Source organism: Oryctolagus cuniculus, chromosome 16 (genome assembly GCF_051225735.1).
Source record: "Oryctolagus cuniculus isolate XC-2025 breed Fujian yellow rabbit chromosome 16, ASM5122573v1, whole genome shotgun sequence".
Lineage (NCBI taxonomy): Eukaryota > Metazoa > Chordata > Mammalia > Lagomorpha > Leporidae > Oryctolagus > Oryctolagus cuniculus.
In genome coordinates, this window is record NC_142882.1 from 37,743,145 (window position 1) to 37,759,221 (window position 16,077).

A 16,077-nucleotide genomic window follows, 5' to 3' on the forward strand; every position below is an offset into this window, starting at 1 on the left:
GTAGTGCCTGTTTCTCACTTCCCAGCTGATACTGATACTGCCAACCACCACTGCCTTAGAGATACTTCTTCAGACCAAAAGGCCTTGGCAGCTCTTTCCCTGAGAAATAGGTGTGTTGTTGTATCATGATAACTAATATTAGCCTTAGAAATACCGTTACTTTTAGCTTTGTTTCAGAAATTCAACTTCAAATATGTACCTCAGTTTTCATAAAATATCAATAATATCAGGCCGGCGCCGCGGCTCACTAGGCTAATCCTCCGCCTAGCGGCGCCGGCACACCAGGTTCTAGTCCCGGTTGGGGCGCCGGATTCTGTCCCGGTTGCCCCTCTTCCAGGCCAGCCCTCTGCTGTGGCCAGGGAGTGCAGTGGAGGATGGCCCAGGTGCTTGGGCCCTGCACCCCATGGGAGACCAGGAAAAGCACCTGGCTCCTGGCTCCTGCCATCGGATCAGCGTGGTGCGCCGGCTGCAGCGCGCCGGCCGCGGCGGCCATTGGAGGGTGAACCAACGGCAAAGGAAGACCTTTCTCTCTCTGTCTCTCTCTCTCACTGTCCACTCTGCCTGTCAAAAAAAAAAAAAAAATCAATAATATCCATTCACCTTTGTCTTACATTGGAGCTCCTATTCTTTTTTTCCTATTCTGATTTTCCATGTGTATTCATTACAAAGTTATTTGTTATACATATTCCTATTAGCTGTTTTATGGAATGTGATATATAGATATCTTTTCTTGGCATTTGACATTCAAATCAACTCTAAAATAGTCTGTATTTTAGATTGTTTTGTGCATTAGCTATGGGCATATTTACCCAGAAACTTTGACTAGAAACATCAAGTAACTAAATGATGGAAAACTAACAAAAAAATAAAAAGGAAGATGGTGACAGAAATGCTTAGTGAAAATCATATAATTATCTTAAGTAGCCAACACAGACAGCATCCTAAAAGTAGAAACATGTGTATAAGTGAATGTATATGGGCACATATTTATAGACTTAACATCTGTAGTCAGAAAGAAATCTTAAAGGTGTGAAAATCTGAAATTTTTTGAAAACAGACATGTTGCCATAAGTGGCAGGTTCTGCACCTGACCTCATCTGATGGGTTGCAGACAAAACATAAGTGCACTGAAAATATTGTAAAAGTCACTTTCATGCTCTGTGTATAAGGTACATGAAACGTAAGTGATTTTCATGTTTAAACTTGGGTCTCATTCTCAGGATATGTCGTTGTCTCTGCAAATATTCCAAACAGTGGGGAAAAAAAATCTGAAATCTAGAACAGTTGTCATCTAGGTACTTTGTGTAAGGGATACATGACCTGTGTACTTTTTAAAGCTGAGAATCCTAGTATCTAAAAGCAAACTAGACTCTTTAATTATTAAAGGGAAAGAGAAGGGTTGGATGGTGGTTCAAGAACAGAGAAGTGAAACTCTGATTGTAGTGGCTATTAAATGTGGGTGAACATCAAAGTCTTTTAGGAGTTTGTTATATTAGTTTTGAATTGTTAGACCTGGAGTAGGGCCTGCATTTGCAATCAGCATAGCTGGAGATTCTGGCAAGGGGAACTTGGTAAAGTCTTGGTAGTTTTACTCCCTTATCATTGGGGTGAAAATGAAAAGGCTGGGATTGTCTTTAAAAACAAAACAAAACAACTGTTCCCTTGTCTTTTTTTTTTTTAAATTTGTTTATTTATTTGAAATGTGGAGCTACAGAGGCAGAGATACAGACCGAAGTCTTCCATCCATTGGTTCACTCCCAGATGGTTGCAATGGTTACAGCTGGGCAGATCCAAATCAAGGAGCCCCAAGGACTTGGGCCATTTTCTGCTACTTTTCCAGGCCTTAGCAGAGAGCTGAATTGGAAGTAGAACAGCTGGAACTCAAACCAGCACCCATATGGGATGCCGGCACTGCAGGTAGAGGTTTTACCCACTATGCCACAGCACTGCCCCCCTCCCAGGTCTTTAAATGTCTTTTTGTTCATTTGTAGATTAGGAGTTCCTATTCAGATTTTCTGAAATTTTTCCTGAAATTGGATATGTAACAGATATGATATCATTTGTATTACTCTGCCAAAAGTACTCCTTAATGCAGATGTTTGCTGGAAGTAGCTCATAACTGAGCACAGAGAGCACACATAGAGATCTCCCACCAATTGTTTCACTCCTCAATTGCCTACAATAATCGAGCAGAGCCAGGCTGAAACCAGGAGCCAGGAACTCTACCCAGGTCTCTCATGTGTTAGTAGGATCTCAATTACTTGGTCATCATTTGCTATCTCTCAGTGCATCAGAAGGAAGCTGGAACATAAGCAGAGGTGGTTCCCAATCCCAGGCAGTTCAATATGGGATGCAGGCATTCCAAATGGGGTAGTGACATGTGATAGTGATTAAAGAACAGCTTTTTTAAAAGACATACTATTTTATGGGGAAAGCACCTAACAGCATTGTGAGGAAAATATAGGATCCCTAGGGTGTGTATCTTCAATTCACAAAGAGTTCTGTGTCAGTCATCCTGGTGACTGTGGTAGCCAAGGCACTGTTTTTGGCACTGAGGAAGACAAAGGTGGCTGCCCCTTTGTCCCACTGGCAAGCCTAAGTGAAGCTGAGGCTTATTGCCACAATTACTGTGACTAGGACTTTGGGATGTGGATGGGCCCTTCCTCAGGTCCTGCCAGGAGAGTACCAGTACCCTTATTACTGGAACTGTGGGATTTGAAGTGAACACTGCTCAAGTCCTACAGGATGACTATGAGGTGTACATGAAATTTTGCTCTGGCAGGTAAGAGTCCAGTAAAGTGGAACACAGGTAGATTATTCCTTAGATACATTAGTTAGATTTTAGTAAGGTTGAGAAAATTAGAACTATAGTCATGGTTCTGCAGCTTACAGGGGGGTCATTACCTAGATCTCTCAAGGTGGTAGCAGACTCTTTGATAGACTGCTGCTAGTGAGAGTCCCCAGAAGCTAAATGGGAACTGCCTGGCTCATGTAGAGTGAGTGCTTATAGTTCCCACTACAGGATGCAGGGCAACCTGTCCCACAAGTTGCCCTGGCTCTGGCTCTGGTTACTTTTGTTAGTAGTGGAACACAGTTCTCTATGACTTTTTGTGGCAGTCTGCACTCTGCAGAGTTGGATGAGTGGAGGGAGGCAGTATTGCTTTCCTTCTCAAATCAAGCTCAGACATTAGTCAGCTCCCAGGCTGCAATGAAGTCAGTGGGTTATAGTGGAAAACTCTCAACTAAAGCTCAGGTAGCAGGGCATGCAGCAGTTCTTCCTGCGTTGGCTTGGTAAGAGGGAGACTCCCAGTCTGCAGTTGGTTGCTTGGTGTGGCCAGTCACAGCAGCAAAGCTCATCTCTATCTTCCTTTCTCTCATCCTATTGAGTCTTTGTTATTTTGTCACTTCTCTATGGAAAATTTCCATCAGTCAGACTCCTGGAAATGTAGTCTTTTATTCTTTTTGTAGCCCAGGGTAACTGAAGTTATCTATTTGGCCATTTGATATCCTCTAATTGAAATAATTTCTTTTTCTTTTTATTTTTTTATCTGAATATTTTTATTTAAGGTGTACAAACTTCATTTCATGTGAAATAATTCTAATATTAAATTTTCTAAATATAACTTATTGCAGTGTTGCTTTTAATTCTTATTGACATGTAGAAATTGGAAGAGCAAATATGCAAAAACAAAAGAAAATTGAATAATACAATAAACTACCATATGGTCATCCAAAAGACTATTTAATAACAAGTGGAAATGAAAGATTATATTAAGTACATAATTTTGTAATTACATTTATCATAATGTTTTATAAAACAAATCTATTCAGATGAAAAAATATGAAAACATATGGGGATTGGCATTTAGCTGAGTGGTTAAGACCCCTGCTAAGATGCCCATGCCCTACCTCACAGTGTATGGGTTTGATTAATGTCTCTGGCCCCTGACTGGAGCATCCTGCTGATGTAGACTGGGAGGCGCCAGGTGACAGTTCAATTAATTGAATCCTTGTCTTTCCTGTAGGAGACCTAGACTGTATTACTGGTTGCCAGTTTCAGTGCAGTCTTTCCCCATCTGTTATGGGCATCTGGGGAGTAGGCCAACAGAAAGGAACTCTCTGTCTCTCTTGTACTCTAAAATGAATCAATAGTTTTTAAAAAAGAATAGGTGTATAATAGGTTATCTGTAAGTGATGGTCTTGTGGATAATTTTCATTTCCCACTTTTTCCTTTTACATATGTTTGAAATATTTTGTAATCAGAAACATCTTATTTTTATGTTAAGTGGTTAGTGCTTTAAAATATCAGCAACTTTTTTTTTTTAACAATGCAAAGTGACTTCCACAAGAATTTTCACAAATCTACCAGTGAATCCAGTAAGTGTGGTACTTTTCCGTTAAAATAGAAACATTTCCGGCATGTTTAGTTTGACATCCCAGAAACACTTAGCCTGAAAGGATTGAACAATATTCATCAGAAACAGTGTGTTCCATTTCAAGGTGATTTTGAGTATTTTTGTTTGCTAATTACACTTAGTAATGCTCCATTCCAACAGTAAGTGCCTCTAAAGTGTAGGGTGTAAATGATGTTAGTGTGCAATAAGCATTTTATCAGAGATACAGGCAGTAATGTACATATTCTGTTAAAACAGTGAAACTTTTTGAAAACTAGGAGGCAGGGCAGATGTTTGGTGTAGTGGTTATGATCCATTTGGGAAGCACACATTTCAGAGTGCCTGGGCTGAAGTTCCAGCTCTGATCCAAATTACAGCTTTCATCTGATATTTACCCTGGGAAGCAATATCACCTACTGCTCAAATATTTAGGTCCCTGCCACCCACATGTGGGATGGGACCATTGGAAAGAATTCTCAGATTCCTTGTTAGCATGGGCCAATTTGCCCATCCTGCCCTTTGCCAGGCCCTGTGACTCTTGATGTTGTTCCTTGAAGTAATGGATTCTGCTTCTCTAAAGCTTTCTCTAGGGAGAAAGATGTGTCTCATAGGTTATAGAGAGCCTTGGGGAGTGAGATATGTGTTTTCTCCTTGCTGGGAAAAGAATCATCCCTGGTTCTCAGGTAGGTGAGTTCCGTCATTGAGGCTTGAAGTACAGACTTCATCTGTGGAGGAGGCCACACTGGGACTGGATATTGAAGTGGGACCAGGAAAGGGGTACCAAGGGCTGTGCTTCAAATGATTACTTCTTCAGTGATGGATGCCTTGCCCGAAGGCAAGTGTGTTCTTCCTCATGTTCAGAAGCTGATTCTCAAATCTCTATAAATGTGATTAACGCATGATTGCAATGGGGAAAAGGGACTCTGCAGATTACATGAGTAGGGAAGTATTCAATATGAGTCTGATTTGAGGTCAGCAACTGACGTATCCTGTTCCTAACCTGTATCATCGGTTTATCCAAGAAGTCATATAGTAAGGCAAATAACTCCATTCTAAATTTGGAACTTAGACCATAGTAGGTAGTCTTAATTCATATCTTCAGATCTTTACTAATAATAAATCCTAAGCCTATTTTCTAGTCTTTGCTTTCCTTAAATCTTTGATCATATGAGAAAAGTTACTTATATAATTAAATGTAGAAAGACACAAAGGTAGACTAAGACACAAAAAAGAGAGCTCTTATCTACTGACTCAAGCCCAAAATACACAGAGCAGCCAGGGCTGGGCTAAGGTTGAAGCCAAGAGCCAGTAATGTAGCCCTGGCCACCCACGTGGGGGACAGAATCCCAATTACTTGAGTGATCACTATTCCCTTCCAGCATCTGCAGTAACAAGTAGCTGGAATCAAGAGCGAACGTTGGGAATCAAATCTAGGAAACTCAGAATTTGGATTAGGGTATTTTAATTGGCATCATAAACACTATGCTAAATGTCTGCCCTCCTTTTTAATTTTTCTCTGCAGCATTTAAAACTGTTAACATGCTATGCTCCTGAAAGTTCTTTTTTATTTCTATCATGACTTCACTGACAAGTTTCTTTCTCCTTGTGAATTCATCTGCCTGCTTCTTAATATTACTTATCTAAGTATTCCATGTGCTCTCCCATTTATTCGACTCTGCAATACTATTTTGCATAAAATTGATTTATTTGAAGGGTAGAACAACGCAAGGAATGTGGGGGTGAGAGGAAGAGAGAGACAGAGAGATAGATTTATTCCATCCATTGGTTAATTCCCTAGTAGCCACAAAAGCCAATTCTGGGCCAGGCTGAGGCTAGAATCCAGGAAGCCCATCATGGTCTCTCCTGTAGGTGACAGGAGTGCAAGTACATTGGCCATCTACTGTCTTCCAAGGCACATTTGCAGGAAGCTGGATAAGAAGTGGAGCAATTAGGACACAAAATTTGCTTTTATGGGATATCAGTGTCATAAGCAGTGGCTTAACCAGAAGCATTTAAAGACTTGCCCCCTTCTTTCTGTCAATATCCATCTTAGTGGCAACAGATGATGGCTAAAGTACCTGGGTGCCTGCCATTAACATGGGAGACCTAGTTTAAATTCCGGGCACTTGGTTACTCTGAATATTTAAGCAGTCTGTCTCTCTCAGTTTCTATACCTTTGAAATCAAATGAAAATTAAAAAAATTATATATATATATATCCCGTTGACTCACCTGAATCCCATATTGGGGTTTGAGTTTCATTCCTAACCTCTCCCAATTCTAGCTTCCTCCTAATCCATAATTTAGGAGGCAGTAAATGTCAGGATCTCCCCCTCCGGGAACTGGCCAGGTTGCCGCAAAGGAAGAGTCAAGGAGACTGAGGAAGGTCAAGCTAAATACACTTTATTGATACTCTAGTCGACTAGGAGGAGAGATCGCTCAAGCCTTCTCCTGCGGGCACTAGGCACTATGGACCAGGAGCTTCTCCCCACAGGCACTAGGCACTGTGGACTGGGGAGAGAGGCTGAGCAACCTCTGGTTTACAGCGTCTGAGTGTCCCCTTATATACAGTTTCTAGAGTCTAGCCCCGCCCACATTCTGACCTTCCAGGGTCCCGTAGTCATGGCAATGACAGTTTGTGGTTAGGCCATCTAGTTAGGCCGTCCCTTTTCAAATCTTACCAGCTAGCATGGTTACCTTTCTACTTTTCTTTCAAACTGCGCTACTGTGCAGTTACTTTCTTTCAAACGGCACTTCAGTTACTTTCTCCGTGAATGGTTCCCTAACAGTAGATGATGGCTCAGGTATTTGGGTCCCTGCCATCCACATGGGAAATGACATTGAATTGCAGGCATCTTGCTTCAGCCTGGCTCTGACCTGGCTATTGTTAGTGTTTAGAGAGTAAGTTAGCAGAAGTTCTATCTTTGACTCTCTTTCTCTTTGCCTTTCAAATAAAAGTAAGCAAATAGCTAAATAATATTAAAATAATTATACTTTTTGTTTATTTATGTTTATAATACTATCTTTGGTTTATACTCACACAAAACTGTATATTTTTAGTTTATACTAACATAAAACTGTATGTTTCCAGTCTAAAATGACTTATTCCTTCAAACTGTTTATACTTTCTGTTATTTCATGTAGTTACTTACAAATGAGTAATGAAAAATAGATGTATACATCAGTCACAGTGGTGATTATGGATGAGGATGCTGGTTCATGGTTTAAGCATTTCATTGTGAAAAATAAGTATCATAACATTGGACATTTCAACATACACATATCAGTGTTATTAAACATATACACATTACTATGCCTCCATCATCACTCTCTCCATACAGAATTTCAGATCTTTGCCAAGTCAAACTTTGTGTGCATCAAACACTAAATTCCTGTTGCCCTCCATCATGGACTTTGGTGATCACTGCTTTAGTTTCTGTCTCTATAAATTTGTCTCCACTAACAACTTCATATACATGAAATCACATAATATTTGCTCTCTTTTTTTCTGGCTTGTTTTATGAAGCATTTTGCCTTCAGGATTCACCGTTGTTAAAGCATTTGTCAAAAATATTCTTGTTAAACCTCCATAGTAATCCATTGTATGTTGTTATGATTTCAGTATTATTTGTTTGGAATAATTCCCAATATGAAATAGAAACCTAATCTGAATATGTTGTTTAGAGGTGGGGCCTTTGGGAGATGAGTAGGATTGAATGAGGTTATTAAAGGCCGGCGCCGCAGCTCAATAGACTAATCCTCCGCCTTGTGGCGCCGGCACACCGGGTTCTAGTCCTGGTCAGGGCACCAGATTCTGTCCCGGTTGGCCCTCTTCCAGGCCAGCTCTCTTCTGTGACCAGGGAGTGCAGTGGAGGATGGCCCAAGTGCTTGGGCCCTGCACCCCATGGGAGACCAGGAGAAGCACCTGGCTCCTGGCTTTGGATCAGCTTGGTGCACTGGCTGCTGCGCTCCGGCCGTGGCGGCCATTGGTGGGTGAACCAACGGCAAAGAAAGACCTTTCTCTCTGTCTCTCTCTCTCTCACTGTGCACTCTGCCTGTAAAAAAAAAAAAAAAAAAAAGAAAAGAAAAGAATGAGGTTATTAAAGTAGATCCTTCAGTATTGATTGAATACTGGTGAATTTTAAAGGAGACAGAGAACAAGAAGACACATGCCCTATGCTCTCTCTGGACTTTGACAATGAGAGGGCCTTCACCAGATGCAGCCCCTCACTACTGTCTTCCATTTTGGTTCCATTATTTTACATTCATACCAGCAGTGCATCAGAGTTTCAGTTTCTCTGGCCTTGCCAACACTTATTTATTTATTTTTTCTATAATAGATGTCGCAATGGATATAAAGCGGTATATCATTGACTTTGTCATTTGCCTTTACTAAATGATAAGTGATGTTGAGGATCTTTTCATGTGCTAATAAAGCATTGTATATTTTTGTTTATTTAAGCCTTTGCCCAATGCTAGTTTTTTATAGCTTTTGAGTTGTTAATTTTCTTGTATACCATATATTTAAATATTAATCTTTTGAGATATAATTTGCATATACATTTTCCATCAAATAAGTTGCCTTTTAACTCTGTTGAGTGTCTCTCTGACATACAAAGGATTTAAATTTTATATAGTCCCTCTTCTATTTTTTTAACCATGCAATATGCTAACACAGTTACCTTTTCCTTCTTGTTTCTTTTTAACATTACAAGTTCAAAATCATATCATAATATAAATGGAGGTGGTTGTTATTTATTTACAAATGTGTTCAATCTAAATTTAACATGCTTCAGGTATCGGATTGTCCTTTGTCCCTAATGTTTTTAATGTTTCAAATGAGCCAAGTTCTGTTTGTTAAAGAAGTTGCTAAATCCAGCCCACATTCTGAATGCATAAGATTCCACTTCCGTGGTTAAAATAATAATAATAATAAAAGGCCATCATTAATCTACCACAAATGTTATGATTATAGGACAATGATGTCTTCAACATATTTTCTAATTCACCTTGTAATTTCTTTTTTCAGTCAGATTAGTTAGAGATATATTACTTCATTTTAAAATATTGTTGACTCTTCTGGATTTCTTTCTTTTTTTTGGTGTTTAACTTAATTACATATGATCAGAGAGAAAACTGCATTATTTTATCCTTGATTTATGACTCAGCATATGTTCTCTTTGTGTCAGTATTCCAAAGAAGGGTCTGTGAATATTAATTAGGTCAGTATACTGTCAATTATGTTTATATTTGATGGAAGGTATTGAATTTCTTTGTAGCTATTATGAATGTGATAAATCTCTGAAGTTCCTTCTCAGCCATGACATTGTCTGGGTATGCAAAAGCTACTTATTTTTGTGTGTTAATTTTATATCTTGCTACTTTACCAAACTCTTTTATGAGTTCAAATAGTCTCTTAGTGGAATCTTTTGGATCACCTAAGGATAGAATCATGTCATCTGCACATAGGGATTGTTTGATATCCTCTTTCCCAATTTGTAACTCTTTGATTTCTTTTTCTTGCCTAATGGCCCTGGCTAACACTTCCAGGACTACATTGAATAGCATTGGTGAGAGTGGGCATCCTTGTCTGGTTCTGGATCTTAAGGGAATGCTTCCAAGTTTTCCCCATTCAATAGAACAGTGGCTGTGATTTTGTCATAAATTGCCTTGATTGTGCTGAGGAATGTTCCTTCTTTACCTAATTTGCTTAAGGTTTTCATCATGAAACAATGTTGTACTTTATCACATGCTTTTTGTGCATCTATTCAGATAATCATGATTTTTTTCTTCAGTTTGTTAATGTGATGTATTACATTGATTGATTTGTGAATGTTGAACCATCCCTGCATTCCAGGGATAAATTTCACTTTGTTTAGGTGAACGCTTTTTCTGATGTGTTGTTGGATTTGATTGGCTCAAATTTTTTTGAAGATTTTTGCATGTATGTTGGCATACAACTCTTTGTAGTAATTGGTGATTCTTTTTATTTCTGTGATATCTGTTGTTACATTTCCTTTTTCATTTCTGATTTAATTAATTTGGAATTAATTTGGGTCTTTTTTTGGCACTCATATGGGATGCCAGTGCCTCAGGCCAGGGTGCTAACCCACTGTGCCACAGTGCCAGCCCCTTCTGTTGATTTTTTTCTATGACCTACTGTTCATTCAGGACCCTGTTGTTCAGGCTCCATGTGTTTGCATATGTTCTAGAGATTCTTCAGTTGTCAATTTCCAGCTTCATTCACTTGTGGGCAGAGATGATGTATGATTTTGATTTTTTTTTATTTTAATTTTCTGAGACTTGCTTTGTGGCCTAGTATATTGTCTATTCTACAGAGAGTTCCTCATGCTGGTGAGAAGAATGTGTATTTTGCAACTGTAAGATGAAAAGTTCTGGGACCAGTGCTGTGGCGTAGCAGGTTAATGCCCTGGCCTGAAGCGCCAGCATCACATATGGACACCAGGTCTAATCCCAGCTGCTCCTCTTCTGATCCAGCTCTCTGCTGTGGCCTGGGAAAGCAGTAGAAGATGGCCCAAGTCCGCATGGGAGACCCGGAAGAAGCTCCTGGCTCCTGGCTTCAGATTGGAGCAGCTCTGGTCATTATGGCCATCTGAGGAGTGAACCATCAAATGGAAGACTTCTCTCTCTTTCTCTGCCTCTCCTCTCTCTGTGTAACTCTGACTTTCAAATAAATATCCATTATGTCCATTTGTAATGTAGTGTCAATTAACTCTATTGCTTCCTTGCTTGTTTTTTTGTTCATTGATCTGTCCATTGCTGAAAGTGTGGTTTTGAAGTCCTTCATTGCTATTCCTTTGGAATCTGTCTTCTTTAGATCCATAAACATTTATTTTATATAGCCAAGTAACCTGTAATTGGATGCTTATGCAGTTATGATAGTCATGTCTTCCTGTTGAAATGAATCCTTAATCATTCCATAGTGCCCTTCTTTGTCTCTTTTAACAGTTTTTGCAGTAGTCTATTTTGTCTAATATTATGATGGCTATACACACTTTTATTTTTGTTTTCTGTTTGCATGGAATATCCTTTTCCATTCTTTCACTTTCAGTCTTTGTGTATCTTTGTTGTTGAGATTTGTTTCTTGTAGGCAGCAAATAGATGGGTCTTATTTTTTGATCCATTCAGGCCATCCGTACAGTCAGTCTGTATCTTTTAACATGAGAGTGAGGCCATTACATTCCAGGTGACTATTGATAAATAATGATTTGGCTCTTCCATTTTCCCATAAATATTCCTATTGTTTACTTTCAATTTCCTTTGTATTTTACTGGCAGATTTTCTGCCTTCAGATTCTTTCATACTGATGACCGTGTTTCTGTGTGGGGCACATCCTTAAACATCTTTTGTAAGGCTGGATGAATGGTGACAAATTCTTTCAATTTCTGTTTATTATAGGAAGTCTTTATTTTACCTTCACTCATAAATGAGAGCTTTTCAGGGTATAGTATTATAGTTTGATAGTTTTTTACTCTTAAGCCTTGGAATATATCTCATTATTCTCTCTTAGCCTGTAGGGTTCCTGAGAAGTCAGCTGTGAATCTAATTGTCAGTCCTCTGAAAGTAATCTGGCATTTCTCTTGTGCACATTTTAGAATCTTTTCTTTATGTTTTACTGTGGAAAGTTTGATTACACTATGTGTTGTGATGAAGATTTTTTCTAGTAATGCTTATTAAGAGTTCTGTGTGCTTCCTGTATTTGGATGTCCGTTTCTTTCTCCAAATCAGGGCAGTTCTCTGTAATTTCACTAAAAAGGCCATTCTCTCCTTCCACGCCTTCAGGAACTCCTAAGTTCCAAATGTTGGGTTGTTTGACAGTATCCCATGAAGATCTACTAATCTCCAAAACTGTTTTTTAGTTTTCTAAGTTTTCTAATTTCTTTTTTTTGGTCTCACTATGGAATTTCTTGGGATTTGTCTTCTAACTCAGATATTCTTTCTTTTGCCTCATTATGTCTGTTGTTAAGGCATTACAATTCATTTTTTATTGACCTATTGAATTCTTCATGTCTAATAGTTCATTTTGATTTCTCTTTAAATTTCATGGGAAAAATTTTCATTCATGTTATGTATACCTTTCTTTAATTCATGGATTGCTTCTGATTACTTCTGAGTAAGCCTATGATGAATTTTTAAAATTCTATTTTTGGTATTTTTTAAATCTCTTCTTCACATTCTAGTATTGAAGTATTGTGTTCCTTTGGGGGTGCCATGTTGTCTTCATTATTCTTGTTGAATTGTTGCATTTATTTTTAGGCATTCATGAGGATACTTTTTTTTCCCTGTGATGGCTTTTATCTTTGGACTATGCCTCTGAGCTTTAGCGGAGTGTCTGCTCCTTCAGGGAATGCCTGAGGCATGTGCTGGGTTTGGCCAGGGAGCTCATAAGTGTTCCAGAATGAGTAGAGTACCCAAGATGACATGAAAGTTGGTCATTGTAAATGTCCTCTTTTTTTTTTTATCAGAGGGGAGGATTTGATCATGTTCTCTTGGCATAATCTCATCCTCACCCCTCTCCTCCAAGAAGGCCAATGTCTATGTGCTAGCCTCTGTGGCTGTGGTATTCATCTATGCAGCCAAAAGGACCATAGGAAGTATCCCTGCAGTCCTCAGTTTGAGTGTGATTCCCACAGCAATGACTGACCCCAGGCAGTTAGTGAGGCGTGATCATGTGGAGCCATCTGGAGCAACTGCCCAGAGACTCAGCCACACCCGATGCCCTCCCACTCAGCCTCAGTGTTTCCGCAATCCCAGCACACAAGGCTCCACAGGCACAGGCCTCCATGGATACAGTTCCTTGCCAGTCTGTCCATCCTCAGGTGAAGATGCTCCCAGAGCCAGCTGCCTGTGGATGCCCTGCCTAGACATCCTAAGCCCCATAGACAGTGATGTGCTGAGATTAATTGGTTGTATATGTGGATTAATTTCTTGAGTATCTAATCTGTGCCCTTGGTTCACATGTCTGTTCTTGTGCTTGTACTTGTCTGTTTTGATTCTGACTGCTTTGTTGTATGTCTTGAAATCTGGTATTGTGATGCCTCCGGCTTTTATTTTTGAGGATTATTGTGACTGCACATGAATTTTAAGGTCATTTTTTCCAGATCTGAGGAGAATGCCTCTGGTGTTTTGATTGTCATCACACTGGATCTGTAAGTTGCTTTGGGTTGTATGTATATTTTGATAATATTATTTCTTCCAAGCTATGAATATGGAAGATTTTTCCAGATTTTTCACATCCTTGGTTAAATTTATCCCAAGGTATTGAAAAATATTTATAGCTATTGTGAATGGGACTGATCTTACAACCTCTTTCTCAGCCATGGCATTGTTTGTGCATACAAATTCTATTAATTTTTCTGTGTTGATTCAACTTTGCCAAACTCTCTTTTGAGTTCTATTAAACTCAGTGGGATCTATGTATGGGATCATGTCATATTCAAACAGGAATAATTTAACTTCCTCCTTTCCATTTGTATCCCTTTGTGTGGTTTTTTGTTTTTTTGTTTTTTTTTTTTTTTTGTATTTGTGTTTTTGTATACTGGTTCTGGCTAAAACTTATAAAACTGTATTGAAGTAATAGTGAGAATGGGCATCCTTGTTCTGGATCTTAGTGGAAATTTAATATGATATTGGTTATAGATTTGTCATATTTCTTTGATTATGTTGAGGTATGTTTATTCTATACTCAGTTTGCTGAAGGTTTATCATGAAAAGATGTATTATGAAAAGAGCCTTTTTCTGCATCTACTGAAAAATCATGTGTTTTTTTTTTCCCCGATACATTTGCTAGTGTGTTGTATCACATTTATTGATTTGCATATGTTGTACCATCCCTACATACTAGGGATGAATCTCCCTTGGTCTTTGGTCTTTGTGATGCGCTTTTTGCATTTGATTGACTAGTATTTTCTTGAGGAATTTTCCATCTATGTTGATCAGGGATATTGGTGTATAGTTCTCTTTATATATTATAAGTTTTCTGGTTTGGAAATTAAGGTGAGGCTGGCCTCATAGAAAACACTTTGGGAGGATTGCTTCTCTTTCTACTGCTTTGAAAGTTTGAGACGAATTCAAATTCATTCTTCTTTAAAAGTTTGGTAAAATTCAGCAATGAAACCATCTGGTCCTGGAGATTTCTTTTTTGGGAGGGTCTTTATTACTCATCAGTCTCCATCTTGGTTATTGTTATGTTTAGGTTTTCTGTGTCTTCATGGTTCAACTTCAGTAAATTGTATGTGTCTAGAATCTATCCATTGTTTTTAGATTGTCCAATTTGTGGACATATAACTGTTGGTAGTAATTCTTGATGATTTTTTAAAAATTTCTGTGATATCTGATTTTATTAATTTAAATTTTCTCCATTTACCCTGGTTCATTTGGGCAAATGATTTATCAATTCTGTTTTTTTTTTTTTTTTGAAAAAAAAAAAAACAGCTCTTCATTTCACTGATCTTTCCTATTGTTTATTATCAAGTTTTTATAATTTCTTTCTTCCTGCTAATTTTGAGTTAGGTTTGTTCTTGTTTTCCAGATGCCTTAGATGCATTGTTAGAGCACTTATTTGATTTGATGTCTTTCTAATTTTTTGAAGTAGGCACTAATTGCTATGAACCTTCCTCTTACTACTTTTGCTGCAGTCCACAAGTTTTGATACATTGTATTGTCATCTTATTTCATTTTTAGAAATATTTTATTCTCTTTAATTTGGGGAGCATGTTGTTCAGTCTCAATGTGTTTGTTTACCCAGTGATTGCCCAAAGATCCAGTTATATCTCATGCTCTATAGCATAGTCACAGGGTGTAGGGCCCCCACAGTCATGCATCACTGGGGATCCACTCATCACCTTATGAGTCTCCCTGTCCATGTAGAGAACCATGGCATTCCCAGAACCATCTCCCTTCCAACTGAAGTCATACAGTGCTCCACCTTGGCCTGTTGAGTCTGGTCCCATATAGAATGAAGAGATTGGAGTGCTTCATGAGCCTAAATATGCACCCCTCCCTCCACCAACCCTCTAGGGCAGAGTACAGGTTGGTAGAAATTGTGGATTTATCTCTCCAGTAAATCCCCGTCTTTCTGTGCAGACCATAACAACCTCTATTTACCTTACTAAGCTGGCACTTCCTCCCTCAAAAATGTACTTGTATGTAAATATGTATTTATGATTCTAGCCAGGCTTTTGACATGTGATGTTTTTGTCTACTTATTTTTTGTATTATCTAAACCACATTTTTAGATGTACCCTGTTTTTTTCCTTTGAATGATTTTGAATAATTGAAAGAATTTGTTTGAATCTGGCTTCATCCATTTACAGGTTTAACAATAACTTCCATGATCATAACTTTAATTTTAGACCCACTATGCAATAGAATATGATTGTGCTGCATGTCCAAATGTTTCTTGCTCTGTTTTTTTGTTAAGAACTAGATTAATCATGAAATGCAATATGAGAATGCTTTGTTTTCTATTCCTATGCACCTCTAAATTTCTTGTTTCTTCCTATTCCCTTTCTCTCTTGTATTATTGAATTATTTGTGAGTTCAACATTTTCCTATAGTCCTGTAGTAGTGAAGAGTAATTGATATTTATTATTTATTACTTATTGTGTTTTCCAGCCTCTTTTTAAAGCTTTACATCTTTGAGGTAAACATGATTTGACTTA

The 16,077-nt window shown here is 38.4% G+C and overlaps 1 protein-coding gene across 18 annotated transcripts in view; it reads left to right on the forward strand.

The window, feature by feature from the left end:
- Positions 1–16,077, forward strand: part of LOC103345893 (zinc finger protein 809) — a 55,844-nt gene that overhangs the window by 30,260 nt on the left and 9,507 nt on the right. The gene's annotated exons all lie outside the window — the stretch shown is intronic.